The sequence below is a fragment of the Rhamphochromis longiceps genome, linkage group LG14, assembly GCF_057381845.1.
Source record: "Rhamphochromis longiceps isolate RC_006_pf linkage group LG14, R_longiceps_female_GT1.1, whole genome shotgun sequence".
In the NCBI taxonomy this organism is placed as follows: Eukaryota; Metazoa; Chordata; class Actinopteri; order Cichliformes; family Cichlidae; genus Rhamphochromis; species Rhamphochromis longiceps.
The window spans coordinates 29,731,267-29,754,958 of NC_140570.1; the positions used below are offsets into that span (position 1 = coordinate 29,731,267).

General features: G+C 40.3%; 1 protein-coding gene across 1 annotated transcript in view; it reads left to right on the forward strand.

Annotated features, from left to right (window-relative positions):
* The window catches only part of rtn4rl1b (reticulon 4 receptor-like 1b), a 156,892-nt gene that overhangs the window by 32,867 nt on the left and 100,333 nt on the right, over window positions 1-23,692 (forward strand). The gene's annotated exons all lie outside the window — the stretch shown is intronic.

A 23,692-nucleotide genomic window follows, 5' to 3' on the forward strand; every position in this document is an offset into this window, starting at 1 on the left:
GACCTTGAAGAGGTTCGGACCTCTTGGATCGACGTAGAACCTCATCTACAGCGAGTTTATTTTATATGCAATGCAAAATATTAATATAAAACATTCTTTAGTGCCTAAGACCATCATTGTAAATGTGAGGTACTGTTAGAAAACCTACAGCACTATGCTACCTGTGCGTTTCACATAATTTACCATAGTGATGTGTTCCTGGCACGACTGTGGAAGTGTGCAACTGTGACAAGTAAAATAAGGTATTTCAGCTTTAGCAGCAGACTCTTCTGGCCTCCCAACACCTCTTTTTTCTCAGGCTTTGTGTCGTTAGCTTGGTTTTCCTTCAAATGAAATCAACATTCTTGAATCGTGACATTTAAAAAAAAAGATAGAAATCTTCTTATTCATCGCTGTAAAAATAGAAATAAAAAAGCATCCAGGGTCTTTTTTCATCAATTTTAGCCATGTGCTTCTTTAACCATAACATTTTTGTGCTTATTTTCCCTAAATTGTGACTAAAATTAACTTTGTAAATCCTATTCTTCATGGATATTAGTTATTCTAATTTTTATTCATGCAAAACATCCATTTCAGAATGCTATATTGAGTTAGTATTGAAAGTTTGCCCTGTATTAGCGCACAGCATTATTTTGCTAAATTAGTAAAGGCCTCATGTTGCACAGCACTTTGCTCTTACCTCTAGTTCCCTTTTGTATTGAGTTAAGATGGTTTGTGAAATGCTTTAACACCCTAGGAAAGAGTGAGTATGCCTGCTCATTAAGAGATGAACTAGCTACCTAGGGAAAATATGGTGAATGGAAGAAATCCAAGATATTCATATGCAAATTACTGAATCCTTTTAGCCATGCACACTGGTTGAGCAGTTGTGGCACTGTCTTCCACTAATCACCAGTTAAAAATACTTTGTCGGTTTGGAGAAGATACTTTTTAAACTTTCAAAAATTACAATCAACCGAATTGTACGTTTTGAAAGGCCAGTTTGTCTGTATCTGAATAAAAGTAAAACCGACTCTGACTGGAAACGTTTCTCACATTCAGAACTTACATTAAAGAATATTTTGGCCTTGCAGAGTGAACGTGCAGCAGTGGGTGTGTTTTGGCCGAGGCTTCCAGTGTGTCTACTCAAAAAACGAATGAAAAACTAAAATAAAATGCCCTGCCCTTTCTAATGGCACAGTGAATGAGTATTCAAAGAGAAAAATAGAATAAGGAGAGCAAAAGATGATCCCTATTAAAACGAGATTTAAAACCACGAATCAAAGACAAACACAGAAAAAAAGTGAAGCTGGTGAAATAGTCACTGTTGAAACCGGCACACACAGATTCTGACAGTAATTAATGTACTTTTGGATTGCAAATGGTTTGCCTGCTCCTGCATTAACCTTCGTCAAGGCGGACACTGTACTAATCTCTTCTCCTCTCTGACATTCAGGCTGCTCCTGATGAATATAAGACACTGAGCTTGTCAGTCGGACATAGACTGACAAGAGGGGGTCCATCCTCAGCCCTTTACTGCTCCACCCTTGTGCCATTGCTTCTATACTAACGCAGTAATTGAACAGCTAACGCTGTCTCATTTGTACTAGGAGAAACCAGGTGGTGGGGAGGTGTCGGCAGACCCCAGTGCATTGAGCTAAATGCAACCTAACAGTAAATTAAGTGATCCAGTTACTGTGAACTGAGTTTGATTGTTCAGACACAGAGCAAATGGACAAATGGAGGCAATTCAGGCTGGGCATTTTGTGTTAATTCACCCTAAAAAAAGGTAATGTGCTCACTGTAAAGACAATAGCTCTACCTGCTAACCATCCCACACATTGAGTGTGCATTGAGTGACACCATCTGATCTTTTTCATTTCTTTCTATCATGTTTTTGTACATTATTTGTTGACATTGTGACATATCAGGATCCATCTTAATTCGACCTACTAGGTTTGACCTACTAGGCTGAATTCACAGATTTATATAATCCGTCTCACCTTTGAAATTCACTGCACATTCATGCTGGACACACCTAAATACAAAACAAAGACCAAAAAATACCCACTTTGACCAATTCACCTGAATTTTACAACATTTTCCCCACTATAAACCTCTCCCCAGAAAAGACATTTCTATTCCCATTGCACCATGTTGTACTTTTGTAGTTCAACCCTGTATCCTGTACCAAAGTACAGTGGTGTTTGCTTGAAATGTCTCTCTGCATCTCTATTTTTCTTTCTATTTTGTTTTTTTAAATCTTATTTTCTTCACATCGAACCTTACCAGCCCGATTTCACTTCCACTTTGTCCCATACTGACACTTGCTCAGGAACCTTAAGTGTTGCATTTTAAAGCACCGAATATCCCTTTGGTAGCATCATTTTGTCTTCATGCAGGATAGTTTAATTGATTTCGATAGATCCCTAAACATCTAAAAACAGAAGCTAAGAACACACAGCAAGTAAACTCTGCCAGTGTCTCTGAATGCATCACTGGAGGAAATGGTGAAGAAACTTGTTACCCAAATGGGCAAAATACTGAATTTCGCATTGCTCCTGAGAGCAAGCGAGCACTTTGCATGGCAGTCAATAATGTGCAACTGTGTGTGTAAAGGGCTTTGTTGAACTGAAAAAAGCTAAAAAGCACCACATGTGAGTTCAGAACAGCTTACATTTTTTAAACCTAACCAAGTAGTTTTTAGTGCCTAGTCTTTTTGGTGCCCAAACAAAACAGCAGCAAAAAAAGAAGAGTCTAAAAGCACAAGTCCCGGGTGGGACTGCTGTGTTCGCGTTAGAAGTTCTGTGATTTATTGCATCCGTCACACCACCTACTTTCCTATGTGTACTTTTTGTCAGTTGTTATTCATTATCAGCCACAAAAAAAGGTATTCTGGACCAGTATACTGCATGTTGAATAATCACACTAAATAGGTACTCGGTGTGTTAAAATGTGAGAGGAAAGAGTCCTGACCATGCATCAGTATGTGACAAGTACAGGGAGAGAATGTGTTGTACCTTTTCATGTGGGGGAAGCAAAGCAGTAAAAAAAAATCTATTTTTTAAGGGTTGTTCAGCAGTTGTTGGGATGCTTGTGGATATAGGGATGTTGATGGAGAACAAAAATATTAACTTGTATCTCTCTGTGTGTATTTATGTGTGTAAAGGAAAGATCCATCCATTCGCCAACCCCTTGGGGCAATCAACGTGGCAAAAGTGCTTCAGGACTCACTTCCACAAAATCTATTTTCCTTTAAGAAGAGGTTGATGTGGCCTATGCATGTAAATACAACAATATGCGTGGATAAGGGAGGGGAAGGGGAGAGAGCTAGGCACGTCATTGGATTAGGGAGGGAGAGAAATGTTGAGAGGGATAACAGGGAAGAGAAGCATCAGTGAGAGAGAGCCCTTTCATCTCTTTCTGGCGTCTTCAAAGACAATGAGCCTCTCCCACTGCACTCTCTGTTGACATTAACACATGCACACGCGAGCACACACTATGTCAAACATCTGAAAGCACACACACAGTGCAGATACAGATGTATCTCTCCTCGTCTGCAAACTACGTTACCACATGCCCTCTGCGTGCGTGAGTATCGCAGGTGACGCTGTAATTAACCCAAAGAGTCGTCGCACTGTTGCTCTCCCGCAAGTGCTCACAAAGATCTGTATGGCCGCACATGAGTGCAAGCAGTTGACTTACAAATGGCGAAGATTGTTAACGTACGTGTCAGAGTCTCTCTTTCACTCTCTGTCACTCGAGCGCTAACTTCATTGATGGGCGAGTACATCAAAAGAGGAAATGTTTTGAAATAAACTCAGAATGTGGGCGGGAGGCAACACAAAAGCCGGCTCAAGGATGATGTGACAGACATAAGAAGAATTATATCAGTTTAATATTGTTGTTTTCATTGTTTTCATTTTCACTAAAATGACACCATGTTAGCTGCTTGACTTTGTGTTAATAGACAATTGTACATAGTTGATGCAGTATTGCACCACAAACTGGACGCAGCTATATGGAACAATGAATCAGTAATAAATCAAAGCAGCAATCACACAACTATAACTTTGTAAAGATGCCAGAAACACAAAATATCATTAATTGTCTTTAATTTCCACAAATTTCTGGGAAGAATATTTGTCTAAACCAGGGGTGTCAAATATAAGACCCAGGGGCCAGAATACTGTGGGAAAGGTCTCCAGTTCGACCCATTAGACATGTTTTTTTTTTACAATCAAGCAATTCCTACAACACCAAAGTATTTAAGTACTAAATAAACATTTTTTAACAGCGGGTTGTCAGGATGTTTATTTCTTAAAAGTTAAGCCTAAAGAGTCGTGCCGACAGATTTCTTTCATTTCTTTGTCATGTAGAAAAACTGAGCTGTAACGTCTTCAGAGTGACAGGCACTTAAGATCAAAGTGGGCTGCATGTGGCCCATGATGTAAAAAGAGTTTGACACTCCTAATCCCTCAACACCTCACGATGATCAGCTGGAACCTAGTTTGAGGAGAGTTAACCACAATTGTCACTTTGGAAACTGTAAAATCAAGACAATGGGTTAAAACACAAACAACATATTGTAAAGCTAGCAATACCTCAAGAGTTGGCTGAATTAGAAACACAGTTAAATATCAAAGTAATTTAAAAATTGAAATTCCAGAAACAGATGCAGGCAATAGAGGTGGTGAGTCTAACCTAGATTAAAGGCTTGGGCTAAGACCTTAATCGGTAACAGGTTACTTTACAATTTAATAATGGATTGCATTTATATAGCGCTTTATGAGAACCTCAAAGCGCTTTACAATTCCACTATTCATTCACCCTCACATTCACACACTAGTGGAGGCAAGCTACAGTTGTAGCCACAGCTGCCCTGGGACAGACTGACAGAAGCGAGGCTGCCATATCGCGCCATCGGCCCCTCTGGCCATCACCAGTAGGCGGTAGGTGAAGTGTCTTGCCCAAGGACACAACGACTGAGACTGTCCGAGCCGGGGCTTGAACCGGCAACCTTCCAATTGACAAGACGAGCTGCCAACTCTTGAGCCACGATCGCACAATCAATTTACAAAACCAGATTCAGCTATAGGCTTTATATTCTAGAAATTATATTATGGAATCATGTCATGTGAGCACACAGACCAGGTGCAGGCAAATGAACTCTCAATGTAGTGAATGCAAACCAATCTATGCGTGCTACATAGAAGTGCAGCAACTCTATTTACTCAAATGCTGTACTACATCTGCATGAAATAATGCATATGTATCTCAACACTCAAGTGCAATTGTTTACGCCCCTCACCCACTTTTTTTTTCTTTGTGTATCTAGAATTTTATTTTCTGTGCAGTTAGAAGTACTCAGAGCTTGTTATTACGAGCAAAATGTCCTCTAGCTATATATGTCTCTCTGGTTGTCTCCCAGTCTGTCTCTTCCTGTCTGTTTCTACTGCTGATGAAAAAGTTGAAGGGTGCAGGATACACATGTATTTATGTCTCCATGTGTTTTACTGCACATACACGTCTTTAGAGGGTGCGTGTAGTTCATTTGACAGACAGAGAGTATTTTGTGGTGTTGTATTGGATGCGAGGAGATACGTGGATAGAAGAAAAAACACTCTGCTTTTTTAAGATTGTGTGTATCTTAAAAAAGAGCAAACACAGCGTTTGGTGATGTAAAGAAGAATTAGCCTGTATTTTTTTCAGTTGGGGTGGGAGGGTTCTTCTATCTGTCTGCAGACAGCTGGACTGCAGGTAGATAACTGCGGCACTGGACTGATTTTTCCTTTTAGGCATACTTACGCAGTACTATGCAAAAATCTTGAGCGACCGGTCATTTTTCTATACTTTGCTTCCAATGAGCCAGATTTCCTAGCAATTTTTGAAGTTTTCAAAACAGTAGTTCTCCAGGCTTCCTGAAGGTCTTTCAAAGTTTTTCCTCAACATTTGGCTGCTTTTTCATTCATTCCTTCCAGTCCTTGTATCTGGCCATTTCCAAAGGAATGTTTTGTTTGTTAAGCCACTTAACAGTGACCTATGAATCCTTCAAGCATAAAAAGGCACTTAATTCAAGGAATGAGCCATTAGAAAAGATCCAATTTAAATGGTGTCTTTAGCCACTTCGTTACTAGCAGCCTGTCACAAAAATGCATTCTATGTTCCCAATTCTTTACTCTATCTACAAAAACTGCCAAATCCCCCCCCCCCCCCCCCCCCCCCCCCAAAAAAAAAACCCCCCAGTTTAACATGCATAAAATTATATTGTAACGATGGTCAAGTGTTACTGGACAGTGACATGTTGGTTTTCTCTGCACACTGTTGTTGTTCCTTTAAGATTCATGTTTGGTTGGGCTGCAGGAAGTAGTGAGAGTGGTGTACAGGAAGGGGTGGGGGGACCTGGTTGTTCTGTGTGTGTGCCAGGCTGAAGAGAGGTGTAGTTCGAGAGCGCTTCCCCCTGAGTTAACAACCCGCTGGCTTATGTGCCGAATAAACGGACAAACTGAGACCCCAACCGTCTGGTTCTTGTGAACGTTACAATATGTTTGCTTCAACAAGGTGACAACTAAAGAGCTAAAACTTGGCATATTTCAGCATGCTGTACAGTCTGTGCTTAAAACATCTGGGAAAACTGGACAAGTAAAGGGCAAAAGAAATGTCAGGCTTAAAAAACTATCAACAGCAGATGAGCAGTGTCTGAAAGGTGTGTCCTTAAGAAAAAAGGAAAAAAATACAGTAAAGCTCTGACATAGAATCTTCAGTTGATCCATCTACTATTCACTGAAGTCTCATTAGAAATGATCCGCGTGGAAGGGTGGCTGTCAAGAAGCCATTCTTAACAAAGAAAAACGGGGAGAAAAGCCTGAGGTATGCCAAATTACACAAGAACTGGACTGAAAATCAATAGCAACAGGTCTCGTCCAAATTTAAAATTTCTGGTTCAAAGTCAATATACATGGAGACGGTCAGGAGAGAGGTAAAACAGTGAGCGCTTACGGCCATCTGTAAAATACAGTGGAGGCTCTGTCAAAGCTGATGGAATTATAAACACAGAAACGTGTAGTCAGATTTTGATGCACTTTGCAATACTATTTGGAAAGCATCTGATTGGCTTCATCTTTCAGCATGACAATCCCAAATGCACAGGTAGAAAAAAGACACAATGGAACACTATAACACCCCAGAGCCTGGACCTCAATATTACTGAAGGAGTGTGTGATCATCTTGACAGAGAAGAGAACAAAAGGCCATCAACAGTTTGTTTTTTGTCATGTGGCTTAAACAGCTAGCAAAGGTTTAAACTGACCCGACTTTAGCAATGTATAAATAAAGGGATGTTGTATTTATAGTTGGTCATAGAACAAAGAAGATATGGCAGATTTTACAGTAGAGGTTTGCAGAAAAATTATTTAAACCGTGACTACCTTTTGTTTTTAGTTAAAGAGAACCAGACGAGCTTGTCTAATAAGATTCAATGGTAAGTCAAGGACTTACAAAATGTAATAAAAGTGCAGTATCAAATCAAGGCTACATATGTAAAGACAATAGCAATATAAAACACATAATATTACCCTGATTAAGACAGAACTGCAGATTGTGCAGCTGCATTCTGTCTACCAGAAGCATGATTTGCTTTTAAAAGTGATATATATGCTTTCCCATATTTGCTAGAGAGGTCTACCTTTGCTGTACACCCACATAAAGCCCACATTAGCATTTGAAGCAGTTATGATGGTATTGACAAAAACTCAAGTAAGTTGTGTAAGAGCTTCCCCAGCTGCACTGAAGTGTGCCCAGGGCTGATGGGCACACGCCAGCTCTTAGCCCTGTCAGTTGGCGTTGTGATTGGTGTGTGTGAGTTGGAGGTAACAAGGTGGCAGCAAAGGGACCTGGGTGAGCAATGAGCAGTGAGGCGCATGCAGGCCATCTGCAGTGAATACTGTGTTACTGCCCAGAGGTCAAAAGCAGAGAGGGATGGAGACCACAGAGCTGCTTTTATTTCTTTGGCCTAAGTGACCTGCAGTATTTCCTCTCATACAGGTCCACATATTCCACTGATGGCAGGATTATTTGTCTATGTGATCCTGCAAGTTATCGGCATCTCAGGGTCTGTGAAGACTAACTAAATTCTGTCTCTCAAAATGGACTCTGAGAGAGTCTCAGCTTACATATACGGACCCGTGGCTTAGCAGCAGCCTGAAAAAATATCGTAATATTTCAGAAAATCTAATGTACTCGTCCTCCTCTCTGAGAGGATGAAAAATAAACTGTTGTAGGTTTGATCTCTTTAAATGCACTTATCAATTTATAATAAACACTCTTTTGTACACACACCATGATGCGGATACACGGACACACACAACATGATGTTGATAAATGACTTTGATAACCAGGAGACAGTAATTCTCCAATTTCACTGTCATTTTAATCAATGCTTGGAGAGTTTTCTCCAGGTCTATTCCAGTGTAATAATCTCAGATATCTGTAATTGCTGATGGTAATGAACAGTGATGCTTGAGTTCAGAGGGTTCACTGTATAGAGTACAAGGAATTTGATACATAGCTGATGCAGTGGTAAATAACTGAGCTGCTGGTGATGTTTCAGGGAGGGATAGAGACAGTGATTATCTCTCGTAGAGGAATGCCAGGAGGTTAGCAGGATGGGGCAGATGCTGAAGATAGGGTGCCACCATCAAAGCAGAGATCTGTGACTGTTGTTATCACAAGCAGGGTTCCAAAACCTTTCATCTGTCCATACCCATTCGTGTTGTCCCAGATGGGCCATGCCCCGGCTAAGTCTATTTGCTGTGCAAACCATCCGTACAAGCCATGTCAGACAAGAGGGACTTCAAAAGGTAAAAACTCAAATGCAGTTTTTATCTGATTCTGAAAGCCCACAGCTACAGTCCTACATTCTTTCCTGTGACCCCAAAGGAAAGAATGAGGAAACGCCAAGATTAAATGACATAAAACTGACTTTGTTCAGTAAATCAGAATAAAGGAAAACAAATAGCATACAGCGCATTATAACAATAGATGTAATGAGAGCTCCAGGTCGGCACTTGTGCCCACGTAGCTTTAGCTTTGCGTCAGCCCCCAGGAAAACAAAAGCCTTGTCTGGATCTAATGGGATATTCAGATTGACTACAAATTTCAGACCTCAGTCTGTATGGTGGAGAGTGTGACATACAGCATATTTCCCATTACCACTTTGAGTCCTGTAATTACCCGTTGTCCCTTCTGAGAGGCTGGCACACAACTGTGCATGCATAAAGCAGCCCCAGCAACCCCACTCAACTGTACTTCCACTCTTATCTGCCCTCCTTGGCATGCAGCATTGTTCATATCCCATGGAGAAGTACAGTATCTATGTGCTACATCAGGGGTGGCCAACTCCAGGCCTCGAGAGCCGGTGTCCTTTAGGTTTTAGATGTGTCCTTGATCCAACACAGCTGATTCAAATGGCTAAATGATCCCCTCAACATGTCTTGAAGTTCTCCAGAAGCCTGGTAATGAACTAATCATTTGATTCAGGTGTGTTGACCCAGGGTGAGATCAAAAACCTGCAGGATGCCGGCTCTCGAGGCCTGGAGTTGGCCACCCCTGTGCTACATGATTGTTAATCTCAAGGAGGCCAAACCCAGTCATGTAAGGCACACAGTGGTCTGGAGAAAGTCTTATTACAAAATGCGATCGTGAGATCTCAGGAAATTCTTTGACAGCAATTCATCTGTCTGTGAGTTTGAAATGTTTGCCTCAGGAAACAGCGTGACAGGTTGGGCACAATTATCTTATGTTCAGTTTGTCATCATTCAAACACAGCCTTCACCTCTCTTTTTTTCAACCAGCCCAGACGTTAATTTCTAGAGAGTATAACTCAACAAGACAGAGGCCTGTCTTTGCAAGCTCACATGACAATAGCCCAACGTTTTCTCTGATTAAAGGTCCAAATCAATACTAACCCTCTGGATGTTTATTATCTGAAGGTAGATGTAATATTCAGTTTCTTAAACAACAATCAATCTCAAGTGCTTTTGCAATCATATAGCAGGTTTAGCAGCCCCCCCCCCCCCTCCCCCCTCCTCCCACAAAGAAATAAAACAAACAAAAAAAATCACAGAAGAGCTCTGAAGTAGCCTTCTTCCGACAGGTAGGAGAATGTGTGTTTCACTAACCGGCATTTAACTCCATATGGCTGAGTTTGAAATCTAGTTTGTCCTGGAGGAGGGTAAACAGAGCGGAACTGACCCCAAAATGGACTCATCATAAGTGTGATGGCAACAGATGAGGGAGTTTAGTCCACATGGCCTCCTTTTGCTCATTAAACAGACCTGCACCTGTGTTCCTGCTGCACAGCACATCTGTCAGCCATGCCCTGGCTCCTCCTTCACTGTTCTCACCACATGTTTCTCATGGGATCATGATGCACCCCATTCATGAATACTGACACACATATATTACTTTTAATCCTCTCTATCAGACTCTGGGTGCACCAGCTTCTCGTCAGCACTCGCCCAAGCATATAGCACTGATTATAATTATATAGAGTATTGTGCAGACTCCAGTTCTTCATGCTAAAGGATAGACAGTCAACAAAATGTTTCATATCTCTAACACCGCAAGTTTCTTTATCACAGTGAGTCTCAGATCCTTCTTTTCAGATCTTTCTTACCTGGTCTCTTTCTATAATCTACACTCTGATGTGTATACACCAAGTGCCATTATCACTATAAAGCAATATAGTGCTGCATTTCCATAAAGGTGTTGCTAAAAGGGTACATCTTTACCCAAACACTGGGATTCACATTCAGTGCTTTTATAACCACGATTGTGTCTTTGAATTCCACCGTTATGATCACATTAACTGACACTGTGACACTGTCCCTTCATGTTGATGATATGGCATGCTGAATTAAAAAAAAAACAGGAAACTACTGTGTGAGAAGTTGGAACTATTTGTTTAGAGCACACTGTGATTAACTGAGTCTGTGCTTCGAAGACACCTGCAGCTGCAGGGGAGAACTTTGTGACTAACCTGCACGTTGTAACCACGTTTTCCATTTAGGGATGATTTTTTTTTATTTGTACAAGGAAGAAATGATTACTTTATTTGATGTTATCTTGAGGAGTGATTCACAGTCTGTTTGGGACTGTTAGAAGACATCCCATTTGTGTTGCACATGCCATCTCAGCTTATAAGAACAATGTCTATATAGGGCACAATGTTAAAATGTCATAAGGAGGAATATAAGAATAGGAATATTATACTTTTTTCTCATGTGTTATTGTAATTGTTGCGATGTTGGGCTCTAAAAAGGAATACTCAGTATGTTCAAGTAATCAACATTATTCATTTATCCACTATTACTAAAAAGCTCTTTGGTGTGGCCCCGTCTGCTCCTGTCTTACCATCTCTCTGAACTTAGACCTTTTACTCTAAGAAGAGAGCAATATGGTTCATAACTTAAATGAAATGCATGTCCAGCATTATTTCAAAGAATGACGTATTTGTAGTCCAGTTGGATATTCACATATGTGACTCAAAGTGAATGCTGTCTGGATGAGTCGTCTTCTTGTTGAGCAATAAAGAATTTTTTTTCCCTTTTGTAGCATTGGAATTGGACCCCATCTTTCTTTATTTAATCCAATATGAACTGAGCAATGCCAAACTATCTTAACTTTTTTCATACAATTTGAACTGTGTAATTCCTTCCAGACCTATAGTGGCGTGTTTTTCTGCAGTCTTTGTTTTCCACCTGCCCCTCTCGTCTGTATTTGTGTTGAGCTTACTTGCATTTGTTATGGATCCTTCTGTGTTTGGGTACACAGGATAGAGCTTTGCAGAAACATACGTGATCTGCAGGAAACTTATTTTTGCATAACAGGAAACAAGCAAAAATTTATGGTTCAACTGTCATAATAATGTCAGGAGGAGCAATTTTTTCTTCCTATTCTGCTTATTTCCACTGGGCTTTGCAGTTGATGTGAGAACTACATTAAGACAGCCAGGCAGACATGTTTATTTTTCATTTATGCTGGCAACTCTTATCAAGGGCACCAAACAATGCAGTCTGCATTCCTCTGTTCTTTGTCTCACGTGGGCAGAGGAAGGGAGATACTAATGAGAGAAGAAAAATGCAACACAAAGACGATGGCTGCAGTTTGGCCTGTTAGAAATGTGCAGGTTTTTTAACATCATTAGCAGAAATACTGTGTATGAAAGTGTATAGAGTCGTGGTGGTGGTAGCTATAATGGCTTGCCAGCGACAGTATTAAAAGTGCCTTATATTGTGTAGGTGTCCTATAGTTGCACAATGTGGCCTACCACTACACTGGACCTTTTTTGGCACATCCCGCAAATGCTGAATTACTTGGATTTGAGAAATTGTAAAGCCGGGTTAATGCCTCGGCTATATTGCTATGTTCCCTAAGCCTTTCCTGACAATTTCACGTGTGTGTGTATGTGGTGGGACACACTGTCCTGCATTAGGGGTGTGCTTGGTATCCAAGGGGGTTTAGGCGGCTGATTGACGTGAATGCAAGGTTTCCTAGTAAAACACTGTTCAGTGTTATTGAGTTGACCTGTGTGTTAAATGCTGTGGCTGATAGGATTATGGTCATGTTGATGTGTGTTTGTGAGAAAGATAAAATTATGGAGAGTTAGAGAAACAGCAAAGGCAAAGTAAGAGTAAGAGAGCCATTTCAGGATGTTGCAGTAGTGCAGTAGTGTACAATATTGCACAGTTGTGGCTTGTGGTAAAAACAGTAACATAAAACTTCTGAATCTGAACAGATGACACACGGAGCTGCTGAAATGAATTTTGTTGCCTGTTGGAGTGATGTGATTCGATATGAAATTAAACTTTGTTTGCTCAAAGGAAGAAACATGATTTTGGTATTAATATATAAATAAAATTCCTATGAATGTGACAGTGGGGAAAACACTTGTAAAGTATGCTACAATTGTGTCAAGTCAATATTTATGTGCCAGAGCATTATTCTGTGTACTTGCTCCAGCTGACATTTAATAGTCCTGAAATGTGTGTTTAGGCAACTGAAGGATTGAGGAATGAGGGGGAAAAAAGGAAGATGGAGTCGGAGTAGCAGTAGAACAATCCAAGATGATGCAGTGTACACAGTTGCTTCTCAGACTCCATTAAGGCTGATGGTGCATCCATAAATCTGTGTTTTTCCTGCTTATGCTCTTTTCCTCATTCGATACACAAAGTGACGTTTGAACCTGACACATTTAGGCCATAGCTGGTTTAGGCTTTGATACACATATTTCTGTTGTGCACATATTTTTCTCAACACTGACTCACTGAAATAAAGCATTGCACTTCTTATTCAGCACTATGAAAGGACAGGACCCCAAATCCTCTGTGAAGCTGTCCAACAAAGACAGGGAAGCTCCTGCATGACTCTACAGCTTTTTTTGTTTGTTTTTCCCCCTCTTTCTGCAGCCATCGGTACACAATGTATTCATATTCTGCCAGGCTGAAGATAACTGTCGGGCTAATAGTAAAAAAAAATTGAAGGGTCCTGATTTTCTCCTTTCTGTCTTACCCAACTTTGTTAGAAAAAGAGTATCTAAGCCTAACAGTAGCATTTGCTTAACACATTACAACACTTAATATGCTGACACAAAGTCAATCACTCAGCATCAATACTTTTGCTTAAGGAAGCAAACTCTTTACAGGGGTTCAGCTTATGGATCTGTACACTAATGTCATTGTTTCAGTACAAGAGTGACCCCCAAACTGTGTTGAATCCAGACATTTAAAAAAATGTATTCTTTTTGTCCTACAAGCAGAACACAATACTAAAGCTAATACTGAACTTGACAATGAGTGATGGCCAAAAATAAAGGTAGTGTACATTCTATAGGGGAGCTGAGCATTCAGCAGAACAGGAAAGAAAAAGGGACACAAGCAAGAAACAAAAGGATAAAAATATCCTTTGCCCTTGAGAAGAATGAATAGATTAAAAAAAATGACAGATGGACAAGAAATTTCTTTTAAAGATATTAGGATGGGACACAATAGCAGTAAGTAAATGTCAGAGGGAAGCAGAGTGCAGGAGATGAGCAGTGGTCCAATGGGACATGTAACACATGGCTAGATATTTACTGGATACAGTCGTTTGCGGTGTGCTTCGTTTGATGTTTTACAGGCTTTCAGGACTATAGTTTCAGTAGTGGTTATGGGCACCAATGGCAAGCATGGCAAATCTTGTTTATGTCTGTATTTATTTATTTAATTATTTATTTTTGCTGACAAATTACACTGTTTATCAAGAATGCAGAGAGAATAGACCATGTGTCGTTACTGGTGAAAATTGCTGACATTGTTTGAACTCTACAGGCTCTACATCCAGTTCATTACAAGTGTTACAGGTCACCATTAACAACATCACAATCTCACAGCAGAATGAGTGACCCTCCATAATGGATGTCCATTAGGTAGCCTTGCACTCTCCAGGGTAATGGAAGAGTGGACAGGGGACAGAAACATGTATTAACTCCCAGTGGATTGATTCTCAGTATAGGGGCAGTGGGAATGGGGTGGGCGCTCCTGACATTTTATAGCACCCTATGGATGAGGCAATAGGGGTGAGAGATGTAGTGGTACTTTGGTACGGGGTGATGATGAAGTGACCCTGGTGCGAACTGCCGCTTCTTCTCCACGCTGCCCCTTTGCCACCCGCTGTAGCAAGGATTAATGAGTATGAACTGGTGAGGAGACACTGGGCTAGATTACAAACATACCACTTTGTCTTATGTGCAGCAGTTCCACAAAGTGTAGCACTGCTTCCCTTAATTGGTTGCAATCCCTCCAAAGCTCTCTGCACGACCAGCCCATGTTCTGTATTGTTCTGAGGGTGAAGGGTTGGAAGAAGTAGGAAAGAAGAAACCCTGGGTAGGAGAGTAAAGCGCATGTGAAAAAAACAAACAAAAAAACCCCCAGTTTTGTCTTTATCGTTTTCTCACTGCTGAGCATGCGTGTTCATGTGTGTTTTCCAAAAGCTGAATATGAAACATTAAAACTTTGGATGGCCTAGATTCAATGTTTTTTTGCTGTTTTTATTTAAATTATTTTTAAGTCAGTCCAGAAACATGAAAGGTTGAGGAAAAACTGTTTAAATTCAGCTTGTTTCTTAGCGCTGGGCTTGATAAGACTATTTTTGTTGGTGATAGTGAAGGAGGAAGGATTGATTGTGTTTGCAAACTATTTGAATTACTGCAAACAGTTAACCACATCAAATGAGGATGAATAGGAAAGAAAGATTAGAGGAGCGGTGCTGGCATAGATTTTAATAATTCCTCCGTTCGAGTAGCAGGTGCAATTCATACACAGGTGCTCACTTTTATTAGATCTCAGTCTTGTATCCTAGCAACCTGGCTCTGGGAATAGGCGGGTGCCCCGCCCATGCCCCAGGGGCTGCTGGGATTGAGATTCTGATTAAGGCTTTAGGCCAGTCGTAGAGGGGATTGCAAATCATCAGTGCAGCTCTTAAGAGTTGTGGGAACCTGGCAGCCCTGAAGCCTTGAGGGTCCAAAACCAAACCCAGCAACGATTCGGGAGAAACCTTGATGACTCAGCAGGCTACATTCTTATTGCCTCGTGGCCTGATGATCATGCACTCTGTGGAGAATTCACAGAATCAGGCGAGGGAGCATGTTTGAGCATATTCATACACAGCAGGCAGGTTTAATTGTTGAAAGTCCATGAACTTGTGTTTGTTGAAAAGCCTTTGAGCATGAGGCTTTGTTTGTATATGAATGTATTCAGATTCTTTAGTGTGAGGCTATGCATGCAAGAGTGTACTCTCCTGTGAGCACTGTGCATTTATTATTTTTAATGCGATTCCTGAATCACAGTGGAAGGCTGCTAATGAAGCTCATTGGGTGTCTGGGCTTTAGTAACCTACTCCTGCTCTTTAGTGGCTGCCCCCACCCTTTTTCTCACTACTTTCTCCTTACTTTCTCAGTAAAACTACATGCTACAAAAATGTACAGAGATCTGGAGGAAAGTCAGAAGAAGAGGTATTCGAGTGGTAATAAAAGAAATTACGCTGGCGTCAGAAACAGAAAGGGACATGTTTGAGGAAAACTCAGGTGGCTAAATTGGCTGAAATAAGAGAAGGGAAGGGGAAAACAAAGAAGCTGTGAGATACGTACTGAAAAAGACATCAGAGTGAGAGTTAGTGAAAGGGCTGCATGATGAGGAGTGCGAGATAGTGACTGAGAGAAGAGGCGAAGGAGGTAGATAATATGCTGACCCACTTTGCAGACACCATGCTGAGATGCTAACCAGTGCTGCAATAAATAACACACAGCAGGCCAGCAGAGCTTAACAGCTGCTTGGTGGCAGACTGTCCAACCACTGCCCCCTCGTCCCCTGCCGTTGCTGCCCTACAGCATCCACTCTTCCTCTCATACCAGCACCTATTATTTTCAACACTCACATTTTCATACTCTGAAGAACTGGGACATTTTGTGTATTTGTCTGAAAAACTGCAACATGCCTCAGGCATGTGAACTGATGTGCGTTAACTACATAACTATCAACATAACTATGATTAGTCTGTAATAAGCAGATGCTTGATCACTGAGAGTGATGTGCATGTTCAGCAAACCTCACTAACCTTTATAATTCACAATAAAAGAAAGCGATAAGGAAAAGGAAAGATAGTGCATATTGTATAAAGAGAGTTTATATTCCTGATTATACAAATCTTAGGTAAAATGTCAAATTGACAATAAAATAATATTGTGCTGATTGAAGTGGGAGAAAAACTGTTACTGCTTTACTTTAGCTCAGCGTTTTTGCAGAGGTTAGGAACTCATTGGCCAAATAAATTCTTCTTTAGTGTCAACAATGTTACCTTAGGGGATTATTGATTTGCAGTTTTTATGTACCCGAGTCTCCTGTGAACAGAAAGGTACGTTCATCAGCGACCGTGGCTGAAGAGCACTTGTTAGTTGAGGCACGTTATTTGCTTGAATTTACTGCAAAGTACAGCTGGCTGGAGATCTAGTGGATTTATTCTAAGTGATTACCTTTATCTTATGATGATGCATTTCTATCCTGATAGGAACTATCTCAGTGACAATGATGCCCTCATCCACGTTTGAGGACAATGGAAATTATGCAAATCATATACTATAGCCATCATCGTCATCTGACCTCAATCAAACTGAACGTTTATGGAATGGAGTTCCATCACTCCATCAGGACTCCCAAATGTCCGTATTTATCAGTTTTGTAATATCATATCAATATCAACGGCATATTAAAGATCTTTCAGCGTTATTTAGGGGGCCAGTGCCTTGTTGTTATGTTTTCCCTTTAATCCGATATTTTTCTCACATGTGTATTTAATGGAATACGCATAAAAAATCTCTATAGTGTTTACTTTATGAAAATGTATGTAAAAGTAAAACTTGAACAAAGTATGTAGACACCAAAATCCAATTCTTTGAGATCTACCATTACCACGGGAATTACTAAGCAGCCTACAGCCTTTTCAGAAGTTTCTGGAATCTTACTAATGTTACATACTTTAATTCAGCCAAAGAGTGCTAATGAGGCTGGGAGGTGTAGCTTTAAGTTGATCATAATGTGCTGGTTGTGAGTTGAGGTGAAGGCTCAATTATTGTATCTTAAATTATAATTGTATGCTTTAGCATTAGGATTTTCTATTAATAGACCTTAGCCCCCTCAGTGAAATCCAGTAGGGTTATCAGCATCTTTTAACTACCCATAAAGGCTTATATGCCAAAATGCACTGGAATTTTTTTTTTTAGGTGAAATGTGACCGTGCCATGAAAAAAACAAAAACAAAAAACAAAAACATTATTTAAAAAGAGAGTGACTTAGAGTTCTTTGATGTTTAAGCTTATATACCAAAGAGCACCTCAAAGAAAAGCAAACTGAATCCAGGAAGCACTTCTTGTCAACTAACTGTTCAAGGGTTACCTGCATACTTCATGTGCTCGTCTGGATGCTTGCTGCAGTTACATTAACACGTGTGCCCAGCAGCAGCAGTTAGCTCTGTCTCCATCAAACCTTCCTCAGTATAGAATGAGATTGTTTGCAGCTGCTCCTGTACTGAATTTGTCATCAAACACACACACACACATACACACAAAAAGCACAGTGTACTCAGAGGCCTGTTCAAAGAAAAAGCTCAAGGGACTTGTGTTTCTCTATCTGTGTGTGTGTGTGGGGGGGGGGGCTTGTGAGCATGTGAAGCCACTTGTCCTTGGAAGGGGATTTAGCCCTGGTGCTGGCAATCAATCAATAAGTGGTGTTGGAGGAAGGGGTCATGGAGATATAGCCCTTCTCTCTCTCTCTCCCTCTCTCTCCCTCTCTCTCTCTCTCACACACACACACGCACACACACACGCACACACACACACACGTACTTACCAATAGGAGGCTGGCTTTTTTGTACATCAAACAGAGGTGGTTCTGCAAATAGAAAAAAATTTGATTTACACAAGATCAGATGCATAGCCAAGTTCATTTCTAGCTAAATTCCGTGCTTGTGCTCAAATGGACACGTCAGATTATTTCTGATTCTCATAAGTAAAATCTTCTACATCACATGGAAATATTTTTTTCCTTTATTATTTAATCTAAATACCACACATAGAACCACATCTTCTTTTTTTTAAAGAAAAGGTTGAAAGTGAAGGAAAACCCTTCTCCCCCCCCCTCTGGAGTGGTTACTTTGAATGTTTATTCAACAGGATTAGCCTTTTAAGGAAAGTTCTGACATTGCGCACACTCTTAATAAGAAAGAAGATTTACTGCCAAGAAACACTGCCTTCCATTTATACTATAAGTTAATTACTAACCTTTGTGATAACAATAACACAATACATGGGAATACAATAGGCAATCTGAGATATTGTTACGCTGAAGAGAAGTGCTGATGAAGATAATCTCTGTGTTATTAGATACTTTGTATTATTAGATTGGAAAAAGAGAAGTGAACAGAAGGAGAAAGAAGAGAACTGGAGTGATGCTTCGGTGAAATGTCAAGCATGAAAAAGCTGGTTGGGTGTGGGCCTTTAATTAATCCACTTTATAAGGAGAACTGTTGTCACTGACCCACACACAAGAGCGTCATCAAAGGCAAATCCACTCCGCACTCACTGAATTAATTGATTTAGTCACATAAACGCATAGTGTTAAATGAAAACAGTGTGTTAATTTGCTAAAAACTTTGCTGTACGACTCCTCACATAAAAGCTTAAACTAGCGAGCTAAAATAGGGCCTTTACTGCTTAGGTCTGAATTCTTGTCAGCTGTCGCCCCTGCTGTGATAGGATCTGATCACATTAAATTGATATCTTCTGATCTTAACTTCTTTTGTGAGTGTGCGTGTGTGTGTGTGTGAACAAGACAGAGAAACAGGCATTGCAGCTTTGTATTGCTTGCCATTGTGCTCTCTGGCAGTCCCCTGTTGGCAGCAGCCACAAAACATTAAAATTATTTTATCCAAACCAATGTGGCACCTCCTTTAATAAACGGCCATCTGGTTTTAAACGATGAAAAAAAGAAACTCAAGTCTTCAAGCTCACATTTTATATAGAGAACCATTTATTTTCTTGTGTTCCTAGTGGGGAGGATATGGAAAAAAAGAGCACAGCATCTCTTACTCTTCACAGCAGTGGTTGTGGAGACAACATAAATCACCCAGTTTGTCAACATCTTTGTGATGGATGACCAGATATAACATATGGCAGTCTACATCACTTTTGATCTGTACATTCACACTGAATCTAAAAAAAAAAAAAGAGTTATATATAGACATGATTCTTTCTCTAGTTTCCCTCCACTCTTATTATTCATTGAAGGAGATGCAGGTATTTTTGTTGCTGTTTATGCATTGTGACATTCTCTCCTGATGGGCTGGCTCAGGGGTGGAGATAAAGTGGATACAGATGACATGGCTGACTGTGCTGGAGGTGAAACACCGAGAGAAAGTGATGTAAGGTAACTTAAAGTCATCAGAAGGCCACGGCTCTGCAGAATGATAAACGATGCCATGCCACCTGTTTAATGCACCATCGTTTTTGGAGGGCTCTCGTTTGATTTATATGCTGCATTCCTTTTATGGCATTTTGTTCCTTTCATCACGTTCATAAAGGTGTTTAATGTCAACAACATGCATGCAGCATCTTCTGACAGTGCATAATGGTCCCAGCATGGTAGCCTATGATGCTACGTCGAAGTTTGCAGATCTGTATGTACATATTTAGCCATCTACTGCCACTTGGGGGCAGTGTCAAAAACATTTCAAACAAAGTGGGCAATTTTTCTTTATGTTTTAGCACATTGTTGGTCCTTTAGCATTACTCTTCACTCAAAAGACAGAAGCAAGAAACTTTGTTGATTTGGAGTAAAAACAAGAGTTAAATTAAAACTCTCCACTCCACTTTCTATGTTTGATGTGTATTCGCTCTTCTTTCTTTGGTAGTAAACCCTGCTGTGGTCATTCCCTTTTCCCTATTCAAGCTGATTTTTTTCAGCCAGTCAGCATGGAGAACAGGATGCAAGCCCGTCTCTGTGTCCTACATGTTGCTTGAATACCCATAATCCTTCTCTGTGTAGGCTGAGATCTACGCAAACAGGCGCAAATGTAGGACCGTCAGTCCGTCTTAAGGTGGTTTTCTGTGAAAAGTACAGAAATGCGAGAGCCTAAGCTGAGAAAGATAAGTAACTTGGACTTATTTATTGTTTACCCTGAACAGCAGGCTCAGTCATCAGGAAGAGGTCTCATTATGTGATTTGGGTGTTGGGGCGATCGTGGCTCAAGAGTTGGGAGTTCGCCTTGTAATCGGAAGGTTGCCGGTTCGAGCCCAGCTTGGACAGTCTTGGTCGTTGTGTCCTTGGGCACTTCACCCGTTGCCTGCTGGTGGTGGTCAGTGGGCCTGGTGGCGCCAGTGTCCGGCAGCCTCGCCTCTGTCAGTGCGCCCCAGGGTGGCTGTGGCTACAATGTAGCTTGCCGTGAATGTGTGTGTGTGAATGACTGAATATGTAAAGTGCTTTGGGGTCCTTAGGGACTAGTAAAGCGCTATATAAATACAGGCCATTTACCATTTGTGAAATGTTGACCTTTTACTATACACATCATTATATTTCTTTTCTCAAAATGCCAAAATTCGTTATACTACCACTTTTTTTTTATCAGTATATAAGTACTTAGTCTTAAGTTTAGGCCTGGCATTGTATTATTTTACTACTGTACTTTGTTTAATTTGTGAAGTAATACAGATACACGTGTACATGTTACACATATTTAACAAATATTAGCTGACTATTGTAAGCGGGCATCTATCTTTTTTTCCTTCCTTTTCTTATTTCCCTGTTGTACTGTAACTTTCAAACAGAGAAGTGAGCCTAACCGCTCTAACACATCTTCAAATGAGCTAAGATCTTATAATAATCTGAAGGTGGCACTGCTGATTGCGATCATGTATCTGGTAGTTCTATGTTTAATGAGGCAGGCCCAACTGGAGAGAAGGGAATCATCCGACAATACCTGTTTCTTTTGTGAAAAGCTTTTCTGTAGCAGTTGGTTTAAGTCATTCTGGGAAATCACAGACTGAAAAGGGAACAGATGATGCAAGTTGAAACTGCAAAAAAGAAAAGACAATTACAATGTGCTATTATAAATGAAACATCACAAATTGTTGATATATAACCATGCAAAGAGCAGACAATGATGGATTTTTACTTTACTGTAAAATTGTGTGGCAATGAAAGGAGCAAGAGGAGTGACTAAATATATCATTGCCTCATTAGAATAATAAAAGAACTTTCTCTTTCTTTGTTTCTAGCAACCCAAATAAACATATTAATAAATTATCTCCCCAACCACTGACCAGGGTCAGCTTAAATAATAGATATACTTGAATAAACCTTTAATGCCCTAAAACATGAGGAAAGAAAAGCATTACTGGTGAAATGATAAATGCAGCATAGACGACTGATCCAGAGGGGGAAGTAGTGTTGTTTATTTGTTAAGGCTCATGCCTGGTGCCTCGGGGGCTTCTGGCTCGAGCTTGGTTTTTCCTTCTCATACTGGAGGCTATTCACCCCCTCTCTGACTTTGGAGGTTACCTTTACAGGATCATTGTGGGTAGAGATTTTTTTTTTTATCTCTTTAAATCAGATTTCCTGTATCAGTTGTTTTAAAAGTGATATAGCACTTCCATAGAGACCATTCAAAACATGCCAAACAGCCTAATCTGTGGACTAGTGAAGCGGGCTTTCTTTTTGTGTAAAGAAGTAGAAATACATTCGGAAATTGTTCGCATTTAGTCAGTCTACTGTCATCTCAAAGAATTTCCTGTCAAAACTCATAGAAACACTTCAGAATGGCTACTTGGCTTAACCGCCTCATGCCTGTGTGGTGTGTGGTATCACTTGGGTAATGTCTTTGTCGGTAAGAACAACAACGGTTCAAACCTCTAGCTCAAATTAAATTTACTGCTCAAGCAACCACTCTCACAACATGATCCATTCTTCCATTCTTAACAATTTGAAAGACAATGCTTCCCCCTGCAAAAAGAAAAACACAGAAAGAAAGACAGCTATAGTTGGCACTCTTGATTTAAAATGTCTAGCAGTCTTGAGAGTTGGTAATAAAAAGCACCGCTCTATATACAGTAAACAATATGTGCCATGATTAATATTAACAAATATAAATCCACAAATGTTTTTACACAATCTGAAGCCACTGTTTTCTATCCTGCACATTTTATGTTACTTTCTTGTAAGCTGCAGTGTTTTTCTCTGAGCTCTTTCTGTTTCATTTTTGACAACATTGGAAGCCTCCGACTGGTAAGACTGCAGGCGAATAACATAACAACATCTGACCATGGAAAATACAGTTTAACAGTAGCTTAGTTTTTTATGAGCAACAATAAACACAGGACAAAATCAAAGAGACGTTTTATTTTACCATTTGGCTATCACAAATTCTCTGTGCAGACAGCAGTCTATGTAGTGATAAGGTTATGCCTTATATGCGCTAGCTTGCAGTACAGGATATCATCAAGGGGTCCGTCATTGCACAACTTTGCACAAGCACTGGTAGACTTTATAGTCAGTGGGTTGTGAAGATCTTGAAAGCTTAAAGCTCTCTTCTGGGAACTAGAAGAAAAACCTGTGGTATCTGCAATGCCCTTCTACTTTTGTAATGGACCAGACAGCCATCAGAGGTAAAGGAAAGTGCAGCTGAGTCTAAGGCTCCTTGTAGACCACTTAATGGCCTATCACCCATTGAGACCTTGAGATTTTTGTGGTGGATTTCTGCTTGGGCAATGGGCAAAGGTTGTAGCAGGTGATGCTCTGAGAGTTGATTGAGAATGCATGATATGAAATGATACATAGTTATGGAATGGGTATAAGGGACAGAAACCACTGACGTCAGCATAAAAAAAGAGTGGGAAAAGAAGACGAAGGAAACTTTGTCACATCTCCAGCCATTAATGCTTTCCGTTGTTTTGGCTGAATGATAAAAGCAATGTGAGTCTTAATGAGAAACAGAAGGATAAAAAAAAGTAATGAATGTTTTATGTGACCTAGAAACAACCAAAACTGTGTGTTTTAAAATCCAAAATGATTAAATTATACAACATCGCTGCACATGCTGCCAAATGAGAAATGAAGTGGCCACACAGCTAGAG